Source organism: Gouania willdenowi, chromosome 20 (genome assembly GCF_900634775.1).
Source record: "Gouania willdenowi chromosome 20, fGouWil2.1, whole genome shotgun sequence".
NCBI classification, from domain to species: domain Eukaryota; kingdom Metazoa; phylum Chordata; class Actinopteri; order Blenniiformes; family Gobiesocidae; genus Gouania; species Gouania willdenowi.
This window is the reverse complement of record NC_041063.1, coordinates 9,234,475-9,261,974: the sequence shown is the minus strand read 5'-3', so window position 1 is coordinate 9,261,974 and position 27,500 is coordinate 9,234,475. Positions and strand designations below refer to the sequence as shown.

Here is a 27,500-nt window from a genome sequence, read left to right as displayed (position 1 = left end):
GTGATCAATGTACAATCTAGATTTTAACACATTAAGATAAATAATCACGTGATAAACAGTATTACTTGTGGTAGGGATGCACACAACTGAAAACTAGTACCACTTATTAGGGGTGTCTCGATCCGATATTGATATTGGATATCGGTCCGATATCAGCCATGAAACAAATCAGATGTAATCGGACTACATCTAAAATCTCTGATACAGTATAATATATATTGTTTTTTTTTCATTTCTTTTTTTCAATATCTTATAGTTTATTTTTTTATTTATTTTATTCAATCATAGAATATTTCTATTGTAAAAGGTTAATTATATGTAATACATTGGTTTATACTAAATGGGTCTGTTTTATTAATGATCAAGCCTTTTCTAACATTTCACACTACAAAATAAGTAATACAAGTATGTATGATTTGTGCTGATATCGTATTGGATCAATATAGGTATCGACCAATAGTCGAGGCTGCAATATCGGTATTGTATCGGAAGTGAAAAAAGTTGTATCGGGACATCCATTCCAATTAATATTCTCATTGCATTTATGACTATAAATAAATAAACAACCAAACATTCCAATAATGCACATTATAAATAAATACAAAAATACTAAATGAAATTGTTAACTTATACATTAAATAATAATGTACAGGCCTATAAATTACTGAGCTGATTTTAGAGATATTATTTGCATTAATTACAGTGAGCGTTATGTGTTGTGCTGATTTAATCCCAGTAATGATGTTTATAATGTGGACCAGGTACAGTCGTGATATAGATCAGAAGATCTCTGTGAAAAGTGCGCTGACTGAAACAGATGTTGATGTTCAGCATGTGTCAGTCTGATGTGTGGAGGTGTGTGTTTGATGGAACTATACAGTGTTAGTGACACACACACTTACTGCTCCGTCTTAAACTCTGCTTAGTAGAGGCATTAGTGCTCAGATGTATTGAATACAGCACGTTGGCCTGTTTCCAGATAAGCATGTGCTGACTGTAGTATTTGTTTACATCATCTCAACTTCCTGTTTCAGTCGGGTTGTGTTGGTGTGAAAAAGTGTTTGAACCGAAAATGCACTTTTGTGCCATTTCCAGCTAAAAATGTTCAGTGCATCACTAGTGTGGCGTGCACCAATAACCTCACCACAGCACATACACACACACACACACACACACAACGACTTGAGGAGACGTTAAACATTCCCTGGTTTCCCACAGATCAATGAGTTGCTCCTCCATGTCTGAGGTCCGTCAGACTTTCTGTTCCAGCTGAGCTGTGTTTGCTTACAGCTGTCGTTACGACTCTTGGTCATAATTATTGATTAGGTTTCATATCAACGATCGTCAGCGTTTTGGAACTGATTCTCTGGAAAAATTCACTCTGAGCAAAACCTTGGACCACACAATCCTCTTATAAAATGTTCTCAGGAAATAATATTATTAAAAAATCTTATAAAATAATCTCATAAGACCTTAAAAATCAGGCGTTTGGCATCTTTGGCTGTGAAGGAGGAGAATGTGTTTATGTATAAGAAGTTATCTGGTCCAGTCTGATAGAGTTAGATTCAAATTAAGAACAGACAGAAAAAGGATGGTAAAAGCTCACAGATCAACACCATCTACTTCATCTAATCAATAGAAACATGTTGAGTTCAGTCGTTACCGAGCCTGATGTGTAAAGTTGAATCATCTCCAGCCGTGGTGCAGCTCTGCAGCAGAAACCACACACTAACACACACTAACGCACTGCCACACGCTACCACACAAACTACACAAACCACACACTGCAGCTGCTGCATTAGTCAACAACTCTGAAGTCTCTGAAGTCTCTGAGGCTTCACTGGAGGAGACGAAGCAGGGGTTCCACTTGTGTTAGAAAGCAGCAGTAGATCCTCAGCAGTGGATCACACACTGTGGTTAGTGCACGTGTTGAAGAAGCAGCTGAGCACAAAGAAGAAGGTTTACTATGATGACCAATCGGAGCGGTTGTTACTGTATTGTCCACTGTTTGTCTAATAATCAGTGAAGCTTGTGTTGATATGGAGAGGCTCCTGCAGCGTCAGCTCCAATGATTTACACTGACATTATGGAACGTCTCACTCTCACCTGTCAGAGGAACTCAAGGTTGTCCAGATTCATGATGATTCTATGAGTGGATGATGTGATAGTAATGGAGCTGCTGCTGATTGGGCGTTTGGAATCAGTTCAACTTTCTGTTTTAAACTCAGGCTGATGGTTTCATATCAATTAAAGATCCTCTGCTCTCCATAAATAACGAGTCGTAGCTGCTGTGCAGATGTAAACAGCTGCAAGGCCAAAGAAAACATCTTGAACACCCACACACACATTATATTCACACGTTCATCTCTTTACGTCCAGGCACAAAAACATGCTTAGAGCTCTGATAATGTGTTATTATGACAAAGGTTAGAGTTGTAATATGTATATATATATATATATACACAGTACATATTACGGTAGAACCATACAAACATTAACCCACCGACACATCATGGGTTAGTAACATGTGGAGCTGCAATAATACAGAAAATAACCTTGGGACAAATAAAGAAAAGACCTGAATGGATTAAAACAACGGGCTGAAAGATAGTCATAAAAACTAGGGATTGCAACGAAATGAAAATTCTTGGCTGAAACCGAAAACTGTAACATGGAAAGAAATGATTAAGCAAATTATTAGTATATTCAAATTCATGGCTATATAATATTAATGCTTCAAAGAATACATCAATTTAAAATATTAAAATGTGCACAGTGCACAATATGAAAAAAATATAAAAAACTAATTTAAATCTTTGACTCATACATTAAACAATAATGTACAGACCTATAACTGACTTAGCTGCAGGAAGAGTCACATTAAGGGCTCGATTCTCCCGTGCGCGTAAGTTAAAAAAGCTGTACAGCTGTGCTGTTTTTGGCTGCACGCTATTCTCCAACAGTACTTAAAGGCACACCGTGGACTTTTTGATCTAAAGATTTAACCCATATGAGTTATTTTAAATTATTCCTCAGGCCAATATACAGCGTGTCAATGCTCCGAGCAGGGCTTCCCTCTTTAAATACAGACCATGTAAGTTTGGTGAGATGAAAGGTCATGTGACCTGGAGAATGCCTGGAGAATGTTTTACTTTAGGGCAGTCACGTGACCACAGGCTCAGATATAAATAGTCACAACATACGGGCATTTCCTGACACGCCACCATTGTTTTGGGCAGCTGAAACGAGTTAGCGTCTGTTTACAGCCAAAAGAGCACCATATGGTAGTTTTGTGTTGGGTTAATGGTGCACTAATCGCCGCGATAGTTCAGTTAAACATGGATTCTTTAGTAAGGGAAGTCGGCAAATCAGATCTGTAACTTCGGGATAAGGCTGTCAGGGCTGGATCGGTCGGGCTAGTGTGCGAAGCGGAGCTAGGCTCGCGCCGTGGCTGGAAGAGCAACTGCCGCCCTCCTCCTCCGGCCGCCGGAGACCCGGTGCTCGGCCCGCCTCGCTGCGTTGGTGGCGCTCGACCCCTTATCCCTGGCCATCGCGACCCAGCATGCGCGATGCAGTGTCTGGGGCCGGGTCTCGGCGGTCACCCCGACCGACACGCCGAATCACGCCTTTGTTGTCAACGACGGCAACGAGGCCAGGGAGTGGGGGGAGCGCCGGGCATCCAGCAGCAGGGAGAGGAGGGAGGCGGCAGCTACTCCTCCAGCCGTGGGGCGAGCCCAGCCCAGCTTCGCACCCCAGCCCGGCATACACAATTAAAAGACAAGGGAAGCTGGCCCGACTGACTGTTTGTTGATGGCCACTAGGGGCGCTTGAAGTGAGAGTTACAGGTCTAGCGCCCCTAGTGGCTAAAAGTTACACAGTGTGCCTTTAAATCTGTTGCGCCTTCATCCCAGTTACGCACTCTGGGTGGAGCAGCTCTGAAATGTGGCCATTTCTATTCAAATCTCGCCTTTCGCGCATTCTCCCGTCTGCGTAAGTCCTTTTCCTCTTACGTTCTTCTAACCCTGGAATAACTTCAGCGTCCCGATAAGTTGAAACATTATATTGCACTAGAAATATGGACTCAGCTACATTTTAAGCCACACGGACTCATAATATTGCAAAAGAGACTCCCAGAAAGAATCTATCCAAAGTGACACTGTCATGGGGTGGGAGGAGTCACACAAGAACACCAAAGGTTTCTAATATGTTCACATTTACCTGTTCTCAACGGGACAAAATGTGTTACATTTAATTATATTGTAGGTGGTGCATCATGGAACTGATGAGCTGTGATCACCCGAGTTTCGCCTCAGCTGCTGCTGCTCGATTAATTAAAATTCTGACAGACGCTGACTTCTGTCCACGTTGGTCACAGTGATGTCCAACTATTTTCATAATATGTCCAACATAAAGCCACAGTTTGATCCACTACAGAGTAAATAATAAGTGAAGCTGTCATATGTGGAGGTTGGTGAAATGCGCATGAGAGGATGGACCAGAAACTGTTCTCACACATATTTAAATGAGACTCATCTTTAGTTCAGACTCGCTCACATTAGCTCCATAAGGCATGAAACAATTTATATTTAAAACTGTGTATTATGTAGGAAGCCAATGGTTCTGTTTCACTGCAAACATCTCTGTCTGCTCTGTATTAAAGCAGGACGCTCTGCGGGGGTTATTTTCTCAAACCTGCAGCGCTTCACACTCGGTCACGCTTTAGAGCCACAGGTACCATATTGATGACAGTTGACGACTGATGCGCTGATCATTTCTGAATGCAGGAGCGGAAGAAGTTTATAAAATCAGGCTTTCCACACGAACGAACATCATTAATATGAGGAGAAAAAAGCAGTGTGCTTTATCATTTTCACAGATTCCAATGACATTTACAAGCGTTGGGAAAACTCCTTGTTTCGGGATTTCTACAATGACATCATGCCCTAGTCCGCCTCCTTTGCTTCAGACCGCCTTCATTCACAGAATACGTGCTTTTGCTCTACTTATGCGCGATGGGCGTGTCAGGAACCTTGACCGGAGAATACGTGTAGGAGAGAAGCATGTAACTGCAGGCGTGCAAAAAAGTGCTGAAGTCCAGACGGGAGAATAGAGCCCTAAATCTGTTATTTTCATAGAAACACAAGTGTATTTAGGTTGTTGATGAAAATCAGCTTCTCTGCTTTATTCCAGTGACTCTGTGTGCGTCTCTATATTCTCTGCTTTCATTGCAGTGTGCAACATGTCATGTGATTTAATTCCATTAAAGTAATGATCTTTATAACCTGGACTAAGTACAGATGTGGTGGAGTAAAGATAACGATCAGAGGATCTCTGTAAAATGTGCGCTGACTGGAACCAGATTAATGTTTCTGATGTGCAGCCATGCTTTGTGGTGGAGATGGTCAGTGTGTTGACACGCTGTGGTTCGATGTGACACAAACACAAGTCACACTTGAGTTTTCATAGTTTTCACTTTGTGCAAACCTCTGCCTCGAAGATGCGTTAGTGCTCAGATGTTTACGCGGTGTTAGCTAACATCGTCGCATCTTGTTTTGGTGAGTAAAAGTGTTTCAGTCAAAAACCAAAAACGCACTTTTGTGCCATTTTTGCCTGAAAATGTTCAACGCATCACTAATAAAAAGTGATAATAATTAAAAGAGAAATAAATAAAAACATTTCTTTGCCTCTGAACGCTGTCACTAGCCTCGCGAGAACTGCACCTGAAATGGCCTACAAAGAGAGATGGATGTAAGACGACGTTCTGGCAAAGAACTCGTGTAAATACTTTGTAAAATGTGACAGAGAGTTTACCTTCCTAAAGAGCAGCAGGATGGGACACAGTTCCACGTTCTGTAAGATTAATAACTGAGATTTTAGCGTCTCACATCGGGGAAGAAACGACGCAAGTCAGCATGAAAAATCAGCCAATCACAAACGCCATAAATATACACTGCTTTCAGAAAGTGTTAAAGAATGTAAATTCTGTAATAAATGTGTCTAATAAGTCATTAGTGAATACCAGAGAACCACATGAGTGAGCATGAGAAATTATCAGGAAATATATAAAGAAAAGAAAATGTTAATGTCTAACTTAAAGACAAGCAACGTGAAATTAACAGTAAATATACAACGTGTTGATTTGTATATGAGCCTTAAGCATATTAAATAAACACGTGCTTCATGTATCCATTTATGTTTTAATTGAGGCTGTTTTACAGTGTAGGATTTAGGGCTGGGCAATATATCAAGATTCAAGATGTATCGAGTTTTCTGTTTTGGCGATATAGAAAATATTTAGGGTTGTAACGATTAAACGTAAGGCAGTTAAAAATGGATTCATAGGTATCACGGTTCACATCGATGCTCTGAAAATTGAATCGCAAGTATGTTTTTTAAACAGCAGAGGGTGCTATATATTTATCCTTTTGTCCAGAATTGGAAGCGGCGGGCAGAATCTCCTACTACTCTCTTTCTGGCCGCCTTCTACTCTTAAACATGTTCATAAATGATTCCTTACCCCTTTAGCACCGAATGAATATCTGTAATATTACCTGAATATCTGTAAAAGTCACATTTTTCTATTAGCTCTGTCTGCTAGCGCATAGCATCTCTTCTTCACTGCAAGAATAACTACATGCCAACTGACCACTGGATTACCAGCGCCCTCTGCTGGTCCAAACATTTATCTGACATCAATACAGTGCAATGACTGTTTTTTTTTTTTTAAAGTCCAATTGTTAAGGCACAAAATACATTTTCAGTTGCACTTTTGAAAAGAAAAATAACTATTATGCAGTTTTGCATTGTTTACTGTCGAACCAGAATTTAAATTAACAGGCTTCTTCTTCATTTGTATTATTCCTTTATCTATTTCATTCAAGATTAATTTTTAGTTAAATTGCATTGTTTTGAATAGTTTATCAAGGGATTCTTTTGACAATGAAAAATAAAAGGAAAATAGTACAGTATTTTCTAGTTTTTTTTCCCCCCCAAAAAATAAAGGAATATTTTTCAGTCATCATTTTTCTACAGTCCCATTTTGTAAAATAAATCATGAGAGAATCGTATCGTGAACCCAGTATCGTGAATCGAATCGTATCGGGAGTTGAGTGAATTGTTGGTTTCATAACACGTAATAATATTGTAGATATCGATGTGTTTCTATAAAAATGCTCGTTTTAGGAGTCGCTGCTTTTACTTCTCAGAACAACATGTAAAGCTCAGTTTAGATGGATTAATGAGTGCGTCCTAATCCAGACCTTCCCCACAACAAGCTACAGGTGAAAAAGCCAACAGTGGCACATATTTTGCAGCTGTTTGTTAATAAATGTTCCTGTGTGGCATTTTGCATCAGAAAATTTAACCCAGAATTGTCTTTCTGGTCAGAATTTATTTGATAAAATTATCTAGATTTATATCGTATATCACCATTTTGAGAAAATATATTGAGATATGAGTTTTGGTCCATATCACCCAGCCCTTGTAGGAACGTTCACAGCATCTCAATGTTAATAAAGGTAGGCCTACCAGGATCTCATCACATAATTGTATTTATGTGATTTTACATTTCTTGTACGCATGTCTTAAAATATAAGGGGTCCTGGAGCTTGGTTGGGGTGGTGGGTCAGACAAATGTTATTGTACCAATGACCTGTTTGCATTAATATCACTTTACTGCTTTATTATTATTATTATTTTTTTTTTTACTGTTGGCTAAGTGTCAGGTCAACCATCGATGCAAGAAAAATTGTGCCTCTGTACGATGTGCTGACTGCTACAAATACACATGTGGCAAATGTAGAAAGAACGTACCATGGCAGTGCCAGGTATGTTCTGACCAATGCTGAGTGAGGGAGTGAGAGCTGAAATGACACACACACACACACACACAGACACACACACACCTAATAATGCATACTTTTTTAAAATTGTAAATATTTGTTTTATTACTTGTATTTTGTACTATTTTCCTGTTTTCCTAAACTATAATGAAAGCAAACAAAAAACAAATCTCAGTTGTTCTCATGTCACACACTCGTCATCAATAAACCTCAGCAAGAACTGAAAAAAAAGTGGCTCCCCCTCCTGTGGTGCCTTGTTTAAATAACAAAGGCGTCTGTTTGCAGCTTAGGAGAAGGTGTTAGGTAAAAACCTTCAGGTCAAATGAGCCTTCTGTGGGCTTTATAGGTATGAAGATAAAATGACCCCTCAATGGGACTTCTAGTGTTTAGGGTTCAAGTTAATGATTATTGTCCAAAGTTTTTTTCATCAAGGGTCATGAAACTTGTTGAGAAATCCTGAGATACGACATTTTACAAACAGAAGCACAAACAATTCCTGTTTTGTGTTGAGAGAAAGGTTTTGGATGACGGACAATGTGTGTGTGTGTGTGTGTGTGTGTGTGTGTGTGCTTGCGTGTGTGTGTGTGTGCGCGTGTGCGTGTGGCACTGATAGCTTTGCTTTGGACTCTCGTCATATTTGTGTTTGTGTTGTTTCTGCTGCAGAAAAAGGCTCTGATTCTCAGACATGTAAACATGTAAATAAATGTCAGGTTTATTTCACATCCTCTGAATCTAAACAATGTTTCTGATTAAATGAAGATATTATTCAGATGTGCTTTTTTTTTTTTTTTACTCCACAAACATTGATTTAGAGAAACCTGCTGCTGTTTTACACATGATTGACAACGATGACCAAAGTGTGGTGACAGAACAGGAAAAACAAACAGCAGCTGCTCAGCTCAAGTACACACACACACACGCACGCACACACACACTGGTAGAGAATCCTCACACAAATTCGAAATGACACGCTAGCGTTTAGTAATTAGACTCAAAGTCAGAGAGTGAAACAGAATCACATGAAGCTGCTGCTGATGAAATGTGTTGTAAGGTTATTAAAAAGGTTGTGCACATATAAGAGCAGAGCACTGAGCACTGAGTGGGATGTGAACCAACGCTCTGTGCATAATGCACCAACATGGTTTTACATTTTCATTCCTGCTCAAGAAACTGAGGTTTTTTGTTTTTTCTGTTGAATAAAACGTGTTATGAAACCAACGTCTTTGTCCACAGCTCACTCACGTTTTCCTCAAATATAAGTGTACACTATATATACTGGAGGATTTATCCTTCTTTAAATAGAAAACATGCTTTTTATTTCATTATCACAAAGACAATCAGTAAAAATCAGCAAAGGTTCAGTGATGTGTTTCTATTTGTTCATCATTGTCTTCTTCTTCTGCTCAATAAACATCAAGCAGTGTGTAAACACACAACGTTAACAATAGTCTATAAACACACAACATTGACTACTGTGTAACAAACACAAAACGTTAACAATAGTCTGTAAAAACACAACATTAACTACTGTGTAACAAACACACAATGTTAACAAGTCTGTAAACACACAACATTAACTACTGTGTAACAAACACACAATGTTAACAAGTCTGTAAACACACAACATTAACTACTGTGTAACAAACACACAATGTTAACAATAGTGTAACAAACACACAACATTAACTACTGTGTAACAAACACACAATGTTAACAAGTCTGTAAACACACAACATTAACTACTGTGTAACAAACACACAATGTTAACAAGTCTGTAAACACACAACATTAACTACTGTGTAACAAACACATAATGTTAACAATAGTGTAACAAACACACAACATTAACTATTGTGTTCAAACAGGACTTTTCTCCCAGTCTGTTGAACTAACAGCTCAACACTCCTGTTAGCAGCATCTGAAGAGTGTGCACGTGTAAAGAGTGTGCACGACAAATGAACAGGGTCCATCACTGCAGAAATACTGTGTAGCTCCTGTTAGCATCATGCTACTCCTGTTAGCATTGTGTAGCTCCTGTTAGAATCATGCTACTCCTGTTAGCACAGTGTAGCTCCTGTTAGCATCATGCTATTCCTGTTAGCATCATGCTACTCCTGGTAGCATTGTGTAGCTCCTATTAGCATCATGCTACTCCTGTTAGCACAGTGTAGCTCCTGTTAGCATCATGCTGCTCCTGTTAGCACAGTGTAGCGCCTGTTAGCATCATGATACTCCTGTTAACATTATGCTACTCATGTTAGCACAGTGTAGGTCCTGTTAGCATCATGTCACTCCTGTTAGCATCATGCTACTTCTGTTAGCATCATGCTACTCCTGTTAGCACAGCTAGTTCCTGTTAGCGTCATGCTACTCCTGTTAGCACAGTGTAGCTTCTGTTAGCATCATGCTACTCCTGTTAGCATTATGCTACTCCATTTATCACAAGTCTGTTTTGAGAAAAAAGTCACTAAGCGCGTTCATAAAACATACCGGTACTAGTGTAAAAAGATCAGTTTTACTGACATATATTATCACCTACAGATCAGGCCAACTGTAATTAATACATTTATCCCTTTGAAAGTGTTATTTAAGATAAAATCATCCTTTTTTCATCCCACAAGGAACATAACGGGTAATAACTACATAAATAAAAACCTTTACTGAAGTTAAAACAATACCCTGAATATAATATGACTCAGACTTGAATACAGTATAATGATGTATTTCTGTTAGCTGTGAAAGAAACACTGAATGAATACATACATGTTTTATTCCTTGACTTTGTGGAGATCACACTGTGGAGGATCAATAATAAAGTATTTAGTAGTCTCCTATAAACTCTGTCTATAGTCCTTGGTTCGAACAAATACATCAAAAATAAAAACAACTAAAGGTCAGAACTTTGATGATACATCAACCTGACATGTTAAAAACTATCCTGTATTTATTAAACCTAATATCATGTTCCTCTTCCTATTAAATACTGTTTAGATGTTGCATGTGTGTGTATGTGGTGATTATAGAGTCACCTGAATGGATGGTGAATAATAAAGCTGAACGATTACACACACACATTCCTGTTTGTGTGTGTTGTGTGTATAACTGATGTGGGTGTGTTTGTGTTCGTGTTAGTGTTAGTGATGTGTGTGTGTAACTTGTGGTATTGTAAAGAGGATGCCAAGGTAGTGAGGGTGAAAAGGTTACAGCCAGAGCTCAGGAGGAGAATGATTGCTATTAAACACATTCCTCTGCTGCTCTTTGCTTCAATCCACTGATCCACACATTCAGCTTTAACACTTTTAACAAGTGACTAAATAAATCCATGTGTAACAGCTCTGCTCCCTCACTGACCTCGTGTCTGCCTGGAGTCATGTGATGCATTATTCCTGATAACTGCTCTCGTGTGGAATGAACACTTTCTGGTAAATGAAGCTCTCCACAGGGGGCGCTAACAAGTGCTGGGACATGATGAGAGTCAGTCGCTCTTATTTGTGATAAAGCAGCAAATGTTTGATCAGTGATAGAAGCCTGAGAAACAACGTTTAGAGAAGGAAGGAAAGGTTTCTGTAAAACAACAGATGTACAGTCATGGACCAAAGTATTAAAGGGGACATATCATGCTAAATCCACTTTTTTAGCCCTTAAATGCATTTTGTTGCATATTTAGAGTGCTTAGAAGTACAGAAAAAATCAAATTAGTCTCTTCAGGTGCTCCGTAGATATCTTTATATTCTGTTTTGCTCATATTTTTCAATCTGTTTCGATTTTTCTATTCTCTATTACATTTTTTGAACTAATACATCACAGTATTTGCAGCGGAACTGCCAAATTAGGACATCAACTCCAGGTCCAACACTTTGAGCAATCCCCCATTTTTATTTCTCGCTTTTATTTTGTAGTTCAAGCTCAAGGATGCTGAAGTTACGAGAGGATAAGTCAAAATGTTGGGTTGTTGGATGTAGTAACCCACACGCTTCATTACACCGTCTCCCAGCATCAGAACCTTTTCAAAGTGCCTGGTTGAGTTTTATTTTTCACAGAAATGTACCCACATCTGTGGGTAAGATAATTTTTGTGTGTGTGAAGCACTTCAAGGATGACTGCTTCATCAACCTCCACCAGTATAAAGAAGGATTTGCTGAAAGACTTTGTCTGATTGAGGGTTCAATTCCGTCTATCTTTGGAGACAATGAACAGAGCACTTCGGTAAGCTGTAAATAACGATAAAAAGTGTGATGATAAGACGTCCCTGTCATTGTTTTGTTAGCATTAGCAGTTGCACCGTCTTCATATGTTAGCGCTGTGTGCTCGTTTTAGATCCTTGATGATATGGCCTACGTGGTTTAATTTAAGTCTAAAGTTTTCATTAGTCATTTCATTTTGCTGTTTCTGTCTTTGAAAAGACTGTCTTAAAATGCATTTCGTGATGTTAGCTTGGCGCTAGCGTTAGCTCGGTGCTTGTGTTAGCTCACTTGTTAGGGTTCTGCAGGTTCATCATCTTCATTTTCATCTCGCTCCGCCGCGTCCGACTCTGGCTCAAACATGTAAGGCTGGATGGACAAGTCTTCTGTTGTTAACATTTTGTAAATAACATGTGAATAAAAAGTTTATGCGCCTCTACATAGCCGTATCTCTTCTATCAAACTACAAAAATGGCCGAGCAGAGTGGAGTTGAACCGAGTGTCACCTGAAGAGGGGGAGGGGTATGAAGTGTCTCATTTGCATTTAAAGAGACCGCATCAAAACGAGTTGCTCTCAGAAGCACATCAGAAAAGGGGCCTGTGGAGCTATAATAATGAGGAATTCAGACCCAAGCATTGCAGTTCCGCTTTATATAGACCACAACTGTATGATTTATATGTAAAAAGGAAGGATTTAAAACCATGATATGTCCCCTTTAACACGTCTGGAATTATTCCACAAAATACACATTTGTCTCTAACCCTCTGAGCATCAGTCCATCTGGGACAATGTTTAGAGGACAGATGAGACTAAAGTCCTATTCACACGGGATAAGTTTTGCTTAGGGACCACATGTAATACATAAATGACCCCCCAACGTCTGCTTTTTATATGTCGCATTCGCATGGGATAACCGAGATTTTGCTGAAATTTACGGACATCTGAAAACCATGAAACAGTGTGAGTTGATGTTAAAACAGCTTGTCAGGCTTTTGACCACAGCTTGGTGCTGTGTTACTGCTAGCGCTAGCCAGCTGTATTAAATAGAAGGTTACAAACAGAAAAAAAAAGATTCTTGCCACATAGTGCAAAGCAGGACGTGATCTACCATTGGCTTCTGATATTGCTCCTTCTCTTTTTGTTACCGTACGTTATGGGCCGATAAGGTTTTGCTGGCCAGGGACCCAAAGGGTTTTCTAAACGCTTCAATACAGCCTCCATTCTTTGCAAAAAGTAAATAAACATGCGTCCCAGAAACAAAATCACACATCAGATCCCGCCCATTTATGTCCAAATCACAGAGAGGCCTATTCACATTGGATTAGTATTATCACAGGATCTCGGAGTTCAGCAAAATATAGTAGGTCATTTTCAGGGGATTTTTTACTTTATAAATTACTGACATGGCCGATTTGCCCATGCGAATAGGGCTTAAGATAGAGTTTTTTTTGGTTCTGCTCAGTCCATACTTTTTTAATTTTGTGTAAATTTATGAACATTTTTGCTTTTTTCCTCTGCTTTTTTGTGTTTTTTAATGCACATGAAGGAATTAACCGCTAAAGCCCCAGCTACTTTTGTCCTAAAATCCCATACCCATAACAAATACTGTTTATCTAAGCTTTTACATGACCTACATGGCTAATTTTTGTTCAGATTGAAGTAGGATTCTTTGTGGTTACAGATGATGTGAAATTTTGGAAATATATGATACTGAGTGAAAATAAGTCAAGTTTTAAATACAGAAATCTGTAGTCTGCCCAAGAAAACCTAGATATTTACAAATATGAAATATAAAGCCAATTGTCATGATCGAAGGCTGTAAAAACAGAAATAAATGAACTAATGTATGGACATCAACTGCCGAAAGTTTGGTGATAGTAATAAACATTAGGCCAAAGATACACGTTTTTGTATAAAAAAGGTTAAGGCTGAAGCCTACTTTGCCACAACTGTGCCAAAGTTTTCCGCAAGTTTAGAAACAAATGTGTATGTCAGTCAAATTGATTCCAATCATTGTTAGTCTTATGTTTGAACACAAGGTCAAACATTTTGGCTTGAAATAAACACATATCCATTTTTATTCAGTTTTTTTGCTGTGCCATGTGGAATGCTATTCCTCATTCCACTCTTTGGTGGCGTTACGCAGGTGTGTTATTTAGCAATGCTTTGACAATCAGAATGCTTGACATTGCGTTGGAAAATGCCGTCTATAGAAAGTGATGATATCAAACACAATGCGAGTGGCTTTAGCCCTGGCCAATCAGAGCTGGGTAAAGGAGGGACCTGCCTCATTAGAAAGATTTCTCGACCGTGAAATGCCGGGTTATCTGTAATGGCGGTGTTTATCTGACGACACGATTTGGATTTATCAAAATATGAAGTTTAATGCACATTAGAGCAATTTTTGATAAGAAACAAAAAAAAAAAATAAGACACCATTTGTCATCATTGTGGACGTTTTGTGTATTTTCTGATTTTGTGGCGGTGTTTTGCTACTTAACATACCCGACCTGTATATCAGTGGATTTAGCTCAGCCTGTACTTTCACGTAGGCTCTTGTTATAGAGCTCTGTGTTTATTTTGAAAAGGGAAAAACCTTCCAAACACCTTCGAAAGAGGAACTATTCTTGAACTGGAGGAATGCTAACAACGTCTGGCAGGGAACAAGGTCAACACAAACAAAGATAGAGGACAACACTGACTACAGATGGACGTTCAGAAGAAATCAAGAATGTTTGACCAGAGAGACATGTAAACCCATGTAAATTTGCGATGGTAAAACAGGGGACGGGACCCGGATAAGCAAACTGCTTCTCTCGTCTCCTTTTTCGGCATGTACAAAAAAAGAAAAAAAAAAAAAAAAAGTGAATGTAACCATGTCGGAAATAAACTGAATAAATAAAAAATAAAATAAATTTTGTGAAGCAGAGGACTGAAAAAGGGTGAGTTTGCCGAGTTATGGACTTTTCCCTCTTTGAACATAATGGCCTGGTGTGTGTGTTGTCGTCTTTTGTTCTGAATGTGGGTTGACTACAGTTTTAGCTTCTATAGTTTCTTAGGATTCCAGAGAGGTATATAATGTGTGATGTCATTTATTCATTTATAACATTTAGACCCTTGAGAGTCACCAAAGCTGGAGCTGGTGGGTCCGTTAGGGGTTGAAGAGGTTAAACATGTGTATACCAAAAACATTTGGTATTGCAACTATTTCTGGTAAAAATTGTGTATTTTATGGAATACTGAAATGACTGGGGTGTCAATACTTTGGTCCATGACTGTATATATATTAAAGATTAAACTGGGGCTTTTGCCTTTATTGGTCATATACTGTATGTTAATACAGATATGAAATTTGTCCTGTGCATTTAACCCATCCCTTAGGAGCAGTGGGCAGCCATTTTTGTGGCGCCTGGGGAGCCATTAGGGGTTAAGGGACTTGCTCAACATCCCACAGTGATATATATACTGTATAATACACAGGATTGGCTCGACTCTGTTACAGTGAGTACTGTCTCCTGAGTGGGATGAGCAGGGTTGGATGGTTGGATGGATGAATGGGTAGATGGTTGGATGGATGGATGGATGGATGGATGGATGGATGGATGGTTGGATGGTGTGATGGTTGGATGGTGTGATGGTTGGATGGTTAGGTGGATGGATAGTTGGGTGGTTGGATGGATGGATGGATGGATGGTTGGATGGTGTGATGGTTGGATGGTTAGGTGGATGGATAGTTGGGTGGTTGGATGGATGGATGGATGGATGGTTGGATGGTGTGATGGTGTGATGGTTGGATGGTTAGGTGGATGGATAGTTGGGTGGTTGGATGGATGGATGGTTGGATGGATGTCATCTAGGGATGCATCGAAAAAAAATTTGTGTTCGAAACCGAATAAAATATAAACGCTTGGCCAAATGGCGAATATCGAATGCGGTTGTTAAGTTTTACACTATTTTTTTTTTAATAGTGCATAAATAGCCTCGAATACATTTTTAGACATGTTTTTAAAGAAAGTAAATATTCTGACATTTTTTTAAAAATATTCCAGTAGTCTTTGCTTTTCAAAAAAAGCACAACAAAGTTTTTCATTTTTTTAGCCCTTCAAATAAAACAAAACATGCATTCCAAAAAAACCTAAAGTGCATTAAAGGGAAGGTGTGATGAAAAATCACTTTGTAATGGTTTTGCTGCAGTGATATACATTTCTTTAGCCTCATTTAGAGGGACAAAGTTGAAAATGTTCTGCTTCCTCCCTCCCTTGTTATTCCACATTAAAAAGTGAGCTCCAAATGGGCGAGTTGGATTTTGCCCACGTTGGCACGTGACCTCACCTAACACGCCTCCTAGAATGTGAGTTCCTCCCTCTCCAACTATCTTACATCTAAAGCAAACACTGCTGTTTAATATAGAATATATGTTATACTTTATTGCCATATATATAAATACAAACTGCACTACTTTTTCCGCTGCCGATCGTGTTGAGAGTCACTATTTGGAGCCACGGACCCATTGTTTACACACATCAGCTGTTAGCACTCCGTGCTAATGCTACACCAGCCTATGCAGCGAGACCCGACATCGCTTGTGAACTGAGGAGGAAACGATGGGGATGTTTACGGATTTGTGGCTCACAGCGCTAACAACGGACTTGGTTGTGGAATTTGACGTTTAACAACTTTTACGCGGTGACGGACGACGGAGAGCGGTAAGGAAAGAGTCTGGCTGTGTTTGTGTGCGGAAAGGAGGAGCTGCTCCTCCTTCTACTCTGGTCCTACAGCAACGTGCACACACTTTTCTGACTCTAAATCACTGCACATTGTTTGATTGCGTCATTGCGTCACACGCTACTATTCGGCTTTTAACTCAAAACCGAAGGCCGAATGTTGCTTTTTTTGCAATATTCGGCCGAATATATTTGGTTACCGTATATTCTGTGCATCCCTAATGTCATCCCTTTCTGCACTAATATGATGAGCCATTCTTGTTCTTCCTCCTTGTGTCTGAGTGCTGTGATAAACCTTTGATCAGAGCACAGTGGATCCTTTAGATCTGTTGGCATGGTGACCAGGTCTAACACTAAGAGCTAATGGAGGGTGAAGGATGTGATGTGATGTATCTACAGATTGTCCTTCATACAAACATAGATGTTCAAAGGGAGCTGTTGGTCATGTGATGATATATCAGGACTCTTATTGGCTGGATGAGGCTCATGCTGTAAACGTCTCTATGTGAGTCACTGCTCTAGTGAAGGATCAGAGCTCCATCGTCATCTCAAGAATTAAAGACACAACAAATGATGTCATTTATTAACTAAAGCAGCACATCTTTATGGTAGATGACAATTTTGAAAGTCTAGAACATTTTTAATGTGTACTATAACCAAAATTATATAAAGATGAGACAAAATAAATGTATTAACAGCAGCAACGGATAGAAAACACAATGCTGAACATTAGATTATTTGTTACTATAATGTAGGAAAAGGAGCGAGACTAATGAGTTTATACTTCCACCCACTCCTTTTCCAGTACCAGTATGTGTAATACTATATGTAATTATTGTTTTGTTTTTTAGTTTTTTTCTGGAGGAAAGCCATGTGCATCAAATATTTAGTTTATTGTAATATTGCACTTGCAATTTGTTTGAAATAAAATTGTAATAAAAAAAAATATATATATATATATATATATATATATATATATAATAACAATAAAAATAATAATAATCTTCAGACCATATCTCTGCAGGCTGTGTTATGTTCTCTGTTATCTGAGGCCATTGTGAAACTTTTAAAAGTCTTATTTTTTTAGATTCTGTTCATCTTCATCCTGTCCATTCATGTTCTGCTGAGGAAGATGATGATGATGAAGATAGGATGAAGGGCAGATGGAAACAAGCATATGGCAGTGTGGATGTAATAAGGATAAAGAAACCCTCAGGGGGAATACGTGAAGGATTCATAGGAGCATGTGAGGATCAGTGTGTGTGTGAGTATGTGTGTGTGTGTGTGTGTGTGTGTGTGTGTGTGGCTCAGTTTGCTCCACTAAACAGGAACAGGATGTTTGTTCTTTGTTGTTTTCTAGAGCATCAGATCAACCTCTGATCAATATTATTATTATTTATTGACTCGTCTCAGCATCATTTTTTAAAATACAACTCATTATTCTCACTGTCCCTCTGTGTGGGCGGGGCTCTGTGTGGGCAGGGATCTGTTGGTTTCCCTTAGTGACACACACACACACAATTGTGGTGGGAAAGTTTAAATTGTGACATTACTTAGAAATGTTTGCTTCCAACCAACAGCTCTGTCACCGCTGTAAACACACACTCACTCCCTATGTTCACTCTGATCATAGTTTCTACTAATATTCTCTCTACATTTTTCAGAATTCGATACTTTAATGATCCCAGCTGGAAATTACTCACTTCTAGAGGCCAGAGAAATATTATAGATGAAAAGAAAGAAACACTAAACAAAGAAAAGAAAAGAACACACACACACACACACACACACACACAGTCGTCCTGCAGTCAGTAGATTATATTTATTGTCCTAATTTCCTGCAGTGCTTCCGGTGCTTAAATCAGCAGCTGATAATGACCAATGATGGTAGAAAATAAGGCTCACACACACACACACACACATGCATACACACACACACACACACACACACCCTCATACACACATACATACACAAACACACACGGGACAGGACATTAAAGATGGATTAGTCAGATTATGTATTCCTGCTGTTTTATGGTGGATTATAGATTATAATGCAGGTGTGATTTCTGAGGGAGAAATCACTGTATTTCACTATAAATAGACTCCACTGCTGCTGTGATGCTAATGAGGGTCAACATTAAATAACTCCTTTTCTTCCTATTGTTTTAATGGTTGAAACCTGTCATTTTTGCATTTCCAACTCCCTTTACTGGTTCTACTGTTGACAGGAGAAGCTGCTGCTCATTGGAAACACTGGAAATATATTGGAACCATTTCTAAAGATTAAAGAGTAATCAGAATCAGAAATGTTTTTAATGGCCATGTACAGTTTTAAGGACAGTACAAGGAATTTGTCTTGGTAGTTGGTGCACAAAACAAACAAAAAAGAAAAAAACGAAGAACAACCCAGCAACAATAATAATAATGATAAATATAAAGGGTGAGAGATAGATTGAGAATAAAGGATAAATAGGATAAATATAAATATATATATATATATATATATATACAGTGCAGCAGATAATGTCATCATGGAGGTGGTGATCGGGTGGGGGGGGGCGGGGGTTCAGTGGGTGACTTGGGGTGTGTTCATGTGGATGGTGGCAGAGGGAAAGAAGCTGTTTTTGTAACTAAACTAAACTAAACTAAAGCCCAGAAACATTTTCTTCTGATGTATTCAGTATAAACTAGTGTTACTGATCTATCGTGTGTGTGTGTGAGTCTAATGGTGCTCACCTGTGTCTAGTTAGTTGATTACATCAGTGGATCCTGTTAGATTGACTGGGCTTGTCTTAACTTGGCTTAACTCCGCCCACAATCAAAGGCCTGATCAGTAACACCTCAGGGTTTAGTTTATCTATAGAACCGTTAATGGCCCACGTCAGAGTGACGTGGCTGGAGGAAAAACAGAGGCTAGCTTTATCTCCTTGTGTGTTTGGGTGCCAGAATAGGAAGAATAAGGTTAGTGGACATAAATTAAAGTTTTATAGGATTCCAGCGGACACTCGTACTCAGAAAAAAAATGAAGACAATTGTGGTTTTGCCTCCAGGCTAAGCTCCGCCCAACAAAATATGTCACAATGTTTACAAACAATGAAAGGGTCTATAAATGTGATCCAATCAGAGAGAAATGAACTTTCAGGATTTATACACTGACTTCAGTTTGTTGTAGATTGTTGTGAAGTTAAACTGATGTTGTGTGTCTGTTCGTAAGGATGTCCCGATACAACTTTTTCACCTCCGATACGATGCTGATATTCGTAACCTTGAGTATCGGCCGATACCGATATCGAACCGATACAATAGCATGAATCATCATACATACTTTTATGACTTATTTTGTAGTGTGGAATGTTAGGAAAGGCTTCATCATGTGATGTTACTCAAACAGAGAACAATAGTCAGCAACAGTAGGGATGAGAAAAACTGACCTATTTATTATTAACCAATTGGTTACATAGATTTTAACCTTCAACATAATATCTACAGTATTCTACAATTGAATAAATACAATTTAATATATCAGAGATTCTAGATGCAGTCCGATAAAATCCGATATTCGTTTTCTGGCTGATATCGGACCGATATCTGATATCAGGACACCCCTATCTGTTAGCTGTTAGCTGTAGCAGGTAAACTATGAATGCAGTGATTCTCCCTCTGATTATTGATCAATGGTTGGTCTGACGGAGCCTATAATCAATACTATCAATACTGCCTATGCAACCAATAAAAACTGTTCACATGTTTGTACTGCTTCATTGCGCCATGGTTGAGTATTTGATGTTCTAATTTAAACTAGAGAAATTCAACATAGAAGCTGAACTAACAGGTTAGAAGTGGATTTAAACCTCACATTTAAATAATATTTATTATGATTACCATCACAGTTTATTCCCTGATGTGGATGGTTTAATATGTGTGTCATTGAGGATCACTGGAGGAAACCTCACCTGTTTAATTAATGACCAGCTTCTCCATCCAACCTTTGGATCCTGTGAATGTGACATAGAGTTAGAGCCTCTGGTAGTCCAGGTAGAACTAACACAGGAGGATTGGTTATGGATGTTAGCCTCATGGATTATTCTGATGAATAAATCCTACACACACACACACACACACACACACACACACACCAACACACACACAGTCCGTGTACTGGAGGATCATATTGTATCCTATTACTGCAGTTGTTCCATTACATTATCTGACAAAGTAGGAAACAAAACCAATTAGGAACGATTCATGAAGCAGATGTTACCTTTGACTATTCATAGAGAGTCTGTACTTTATCATGTAGGTTACTGCTAGCATCGCTTTGAAATACATATACATTAGGGTGTAAATCACCAGCTTCATCACGATACGATGCCGATATGTTTGGATGATGATACGACGTTTGCCGATATCAAAAAGTCTGTCATGATACGATTTCGATTCGATTTGATTCACAAGCCTGAGGTCGATATGATGTGATATCATATGCCCATCTCACACAATCATTTACATGTATATCAACTCCTAAAAAACAACTCAAATATGATTGGACCATTTTATTTCTCAGGTCTTTCAGGTATCAGGCATTAAATAAACAGTATAAACCCCATTCTGTAACATTTAACAAAGTGTTAGACTTTGAATTGTGTGAGTGAAAAAGAGAATCTAGTCGTTTTATTTTAATTACTACGGTGCAATACGTTTTTAATAATACAAAAATATGGCTTTAAAAACAGTTAATTTCACTGCAACAAACTGTAAATATATGTGGAAAAAGTGTCACTGTCATGTTATTATTAATATTATTATTATTATTTTAACTTTGACATGTTAATGATGCCACATTGTTATATAACTAAGTATAAAAATGTATTTTAAGGGACATTTGATGAATTTTTGTAAAACAAAAATAACTACATGGTTTATTTGTTTTGATTTGGTTTTTAAACAGAATAACCAAAGAACAAAGGGTACACGGATAATAATGCTACATATATGGTTTTGATACAATTTTTCTTCTTTAATATTAGATTAATATCTTAAGTGGACTTCCAGACACTTGTTATTCAGTGGTCAGTTCCTACGTTATGCCACCATGAATGGTGGCACCGACAGACGTGCCATGTGGATTTCAAAATAAAAGCATATCTTAAAGATGATGACGTTTATTGATGTTTTCATTGTGCATCGATGTAATTGGATCGTTAATTAATTTATCAATGTATCGATGTGGATCAATGTATAGTTACACCACTAATATATATAAATGTATATATATATATACTTTGTTCATTTCAATATTATTATGTTCTTAAAGTTGTAAAAGTCCTGTTTTGTCTAATTAAGTCACTCGTCTAATTAAGGAAGGTTTCACGTACAGGAGAATTTAAAGTGTTTTACACAAAACAAAGAACAAACATCACAGTAGCACACCATAAAAATTACATTTAAAAATGAGGAAAAATCAAAACAGGTAAAACAAAATAAAATGAAATAGTGAGTGTTTAATTAAAAGCAGTGCTGAACAGAATTATAGCTGAGAGTTTGTTCCACAGATGAGGAACATAAAAACTCAAAAGTGCTCCTCCATGTTTGGTTTAGTTCATAAACCATGTCTGTCCCAGACCATCTGATCTGGTCTAAACTGGTTTGATGAAGTTTTAAACTTAAAATGCTTTTCCGTGATATACTTGTGTTCAATGTTTCACACACGAGGAAAAATAAATGTATAAGTGTTTTGTCAACGTTTTTTCAAAATGTGGCCACTGCATTAAAAGTAAAGTTACTGTGACTTTGAGGCTTTCAACTAAATGAATATGGAGAAAAAAAAAAAACCTCCTTGTTTCAAATAAATGTCCCCATAAAGACAAACATATTTCAGTAAAACAATTCAAGGAGTCAGAGCGCCTTTAAAAACACCTGCCAACTGTGTGTGTGTGTGTGTGTGTGTGTGTGTGTGTGTGTGTGTGTGTGTGTGTGTGTGTGTGTGTGTGTGTGTGTGTGTGTGTGTGTGTGTGTGTGTGTGTGTGTGTTTCCATCCATTTAAAAACCTGCTCCTTGGGACTGAAATACATGAAGATATTTGGACTAAGAGATTAAAGTACGTTCAATTGTGTTCTATAAATACACGGCATTCTTTAATTCAGTTAAAAGATATTGCCTAGACTACACTATTCAAAGGCAAGGTTTTGTTTTGTTTTGTTTTTTTAAAGATTTTTAAGATGCAATACACTTTTTCACGGTGACATCATCATCCAGGACATTTGCCTCAGTAACGCCCTTTGCCGTTTTAAGAGGGGTTTACATTTGCCTGGCAACCGCTATTTACACTATTTACCGCAGACAACACGAAGGTTTTACTCAATGTTGTACGAATATTTCAGCAGATTAGAGCCAATATATGCATATATATTTTTTTTAAGGTAGGCTTATGTATGTGTTTTTGTGTCTATATAGGCCTGTGTCTTCATGATAATTGGCTCGTTACGCAATGTGGCTATGCTAGGCTAGCGGCGCTAATAATATAATAATAATAATACAGCCTAAATGAAAACATAAATGGGTATATGAAGCACATTTGTTTATTTAATATACTTACAGTTCATATACAAGTCAACACATTGCATATTTACTGTTAATTTCACGTTGCTTGTCTTCAAGTTAAACATACTAGCCATAAACATTTCAGTCATTACTGAATAAATTAAATTTTAAATGTAGGCTAATTCATAATCAATGTCATTGATTATGAATTAGTCAGGAAGACCTTAGATCCACAAAATACACACCCTACCATTAACAAAATGTCTACTGCAAACATACGACCACTTTGATTTTGGGCTCCATACGTTTGTTCGCCTCAGTGCTTGGATCCATAATTTCCGTTTCTGGCCTTTTTCTGTCGGTATTTTGTAAAAGTCTAACTTTTCCTTCAGCCAGGCGTGGTTATGACAGGTAAATACTACACAGGATTTGGACAATATACGATAAAAAAATCAGCCAGACTGCAAAATGTCCACCGTGATATCAGCGGTAAATAGCGGTTGTCAGGCAAATAATTACCACTCTTACGTCGGCACGATGAATGAAGTTGCTTTGGCGAATGATGGAGAGCGTTTTGCTCATTGGACAGACGTTGTGGAGACATCGGCGTTTGGCCGATGGATTAAAGATGCTCAGCGCGGCCTCTCTACAGCTTATATTAACCTTTATATACTGTAGCTCAGATCATTCAATTAGTATAAATATCTCCATATCCATAGTCGAGTATTTCTGATGGCAACAACAACAACAAAACAATATACTACCACTAAATAACTTATTATATGTGGACAACATAAAGAGAGACATAGTTCATAATCATAAATGTATTTTCAGCAGCATAGCCAAAAGAGCCCCAGCACAAAAACAGCTTCATGGAAGTGAATCGGTGGTATCACCGATTTGGGGGGAAAAACCACACAAAATGACGCATTAGGAGTAGAATTCCGACACACGATCTGAGGCTGACATCGGCGAGTCGTATGCGTGCTATCTGGGTACATAATAATAAAGAATAAAATCAGATTAACAGTAACACTGGTGTGAAAGACCAGATGATCATTAAAGTCTTTGTGTGACTTCCTCGTGTTTCTGTCTGTGTTGGAACGTAACTCAGCCTTTCACAAAACATCTGGATTATCTTTTCCTTTATTGTCCCGTGACATTGTGCTCTAGGTGACAGTAATCATGGGACGTCCTTACTTTGAGATGCATTGATAAGTGGCGACTGATGTGAGTAGATTACAGTTCCATTAGAGCAGAATACAGAGTGTGTAGATGTAGATGTGTTAATCAGTGATCTCTGAGGATAGAACACGTCCCTCTATCCTAACGCTACTGTTGATGATGTTTGAACGCAGAGGAATCAAAGCAGTTCAGAGGAGGTCAAAGGTTAAGCTTTGCTTTGATGGCAGCGTTTAGCTTTAAATCTCCCTGTCGACACACTGTGTGTTCATGCCTTGTGTGCGAAACATCACAAACACTTCTCTGTGTGTTTGTCGTCTCAGCAGTTCTACACACTGACAGGGATTGGCTAACATACATACAGCAGAAGGTTTAATAACCAATCACAGCACATTTAAACATTAGCGTCAGCATTAACATCAGCTGAACTGATTGATTACTAAAAAACAATCAGCAAATGTTGATAATCATAAATTAGAAATGTCATTGTCATCTTTGGTGAAATGAATCCCTTAAATTCACTGTTAGACAACAACATAGTGAATGTGTACTCACAGGGATTGACGTACACGCACACACAGTGTAAACACTGTAAACACACACACTGTGAACACTACTATTCATAAGGAGTTCATTAGCTGCTCATTATTCTGAGATGTGATGAAAATGTGTTGAAATGATGGAGGATCATCATAGTGGGTCTGTGTTGGAGTCAGAATGTAGATGTGAGTGTGGATTTTGTTCAGTCTGTCAGAGACATACACGTATTATTATTATTATTATTATTATTATTATTATTATTATTATTATTATTATTATTATTATTTCTAACGTAGGGATGCACCGGAATGAAAATTTGTGGCCGAAGCCGAATAAAAAAGTTTTTCATTATTTTTTTAATAGTGCAAAAAATGCCTAGAATATATTTTTAGACATGTTTTTTAAAGAAAGTAAATGTTTATTGAGTATTATGACTTGTTTTTAAATATTCCAGTAGTCTTTGCTTTTCAAAAAAAGCACAACAAAGTTTTTCTTTTTTTTTTTAGCCCTTCAAATAAAACAAAACATGCATTCCAAAAAAAACCTATAGTGCATTAAAGGGGAGGTATGATGAAAAAATCACTTTGTAATGGTTTTGCTACAGTGATATACAGTTATTTAGCCTCGTCCCTAGCATAAAGACATGTGTGACCCAGTGTTTGTCTGTGACTGGTTCACTTCATACATCACTGTATCCAACAGTAACATGTCATTCTCTGATATAAACCATAGAACATCTGTTTTTAGCCTCCAGCTGTAGATGTAGGTTCGCATCCTAGGGCCTAAATAAAGATGATGCAGAGGGCCACAGGCTGTAGTTTGGACACCAGTGACTTAACGGCATGTGCTGAAGGCACCGATGATCAGATGATGTGAGTGGTTTGTTCAGCAGAGGGAGTTTAATGGAACAGCCTGTGATGTAACAGCCTGCTGTGCCTCATTAAGGCCTTGTGGTCACATGACGTCATAAAGAGATGGAGGAGCTCCTCAGGGCGTGTTTATACCTTTAATACATTTTATACCTGCTCCATCTGTGGAGTAAAGGACTGATGGAGTGGAGTGGTTCTCCTTCTCACCAGTCTATAATGAGTTAGTGCAGACTATATATCTACTCATTGTACGCTTTGCTTCAGCCACTGCAGAGTCTTTATTCTTTAGCATTAGCATTAGCATGTGTGTTTGGCCTTTTGGTGAAGAATCAGGACACATTAGATGATCAGGAAAACAGAACCAACACTTTGTTCTCCTTCTCCTGTTTTGAAAATAGTTACAGTTTGATCTGAATGATAGATTAAAGATGCAAATGTGTGATTAATGAGATTAAAGATACTGGTATTTATAACGTTTCACTAAATGAAAATAATAAAAGACCAGAATACATGTGATTAATGTGGAAATTCATTTTACAAAAATAATTCACTGCTACAACCAAAAAATAAATAAACTAGGAGTAAATCTATTGTGAGAGACATTTAGGAACAATACAAAGTATTATATGATTTACTGAGCTCAGTCAGTTCATTATAAGCAACGCTTTTCTGTTTAATTTAAAATGAGAAAATGGATTGGATAATATCAGAGAATATCCAAAATCACTAAATCTAAAAATAATGTTTCTAATTCAAAATAACCTCAACGTTCATTTGTTTGTTTTTGATTTAGTTTCAAAACAAAAAAAAAACAAATAATGAACCAAACACAGATTATCAGTATTTCTGGCTCATATTTTTTTCTTACTTTGTTTCTTTGATTTAAAATAATGAGTTTGAGAACGAGTGATCATGCTTTTTGCTAACTTCCTGCTACAGTTTACTGACTTCCTGTTTCTGTTTGCTAACTTCCTGTTGTGATGGTCAGAGGGGAAGCTAACGTCGTAGCGTCAGAGATTAATTGTTCAGTTTAACAGAACAAATGTGTGGATAAAAAAAGTAAAAATAAATGTGTGGATTATTGTTTGTCCACAAAAAAAACTAAAACACAAGATTAACAGCCAGGCTTAACTTAGTTGATAGTTTAGTTGATAGCTTAGCGAATAGTTTAGCTGATAGTTTAGCTGATAGCTGATAGTTTAGCTGATAGCTGATAGTTTAGCTGATAGCTGACAGTTTAGCTGATAGCTTAGCTGAGAGTTTAGCTGATAGCTTAGCTGATAGTTTAGCTGATAGCTTAGCTGATAGCTTAGCTGATAGTTTAGCTGATAGCTGACAGTTTAGCTGATAGCTTAGCTGAGAGTTTAGTTGATAGCTTAGCGAATAGTTTAGCTGATAGCTTAGCTGATAGCTTAGCTGATAGCTTAGCTGATAGCTGATAGTTTAGCTGATAGCTGACAGTTTAGCTGATAGCTTAGCTGAGAGTTTAGCTGATAGCTTAGCTGATAGTTTAGCTGATAGCTTAGCTGATAGTTTAGCTGATAGCTTAGCGGATAGTTTAGCTGATAGCTTAGCTGATATTTTAGCTGATAGCTTAGCTGATAGTTTAGCTGATAGCT

General features: G+C 37.9%; 1 protein-coding gene across 2 annotated transcripts in view; it reads left to right on the top strand.

Moving 5' to 3' along the window:
* The window catches only part of vstm2a (V-set and transmembrane domain containing 2A), a 91,419-nt gene that overhangs the window by 1,911 nt on the left and 62,008 nt on the right, over nucleotides 1-27,500 (top strand). The gene's annotated exons all lie outside the window — the stretch shown is intronic.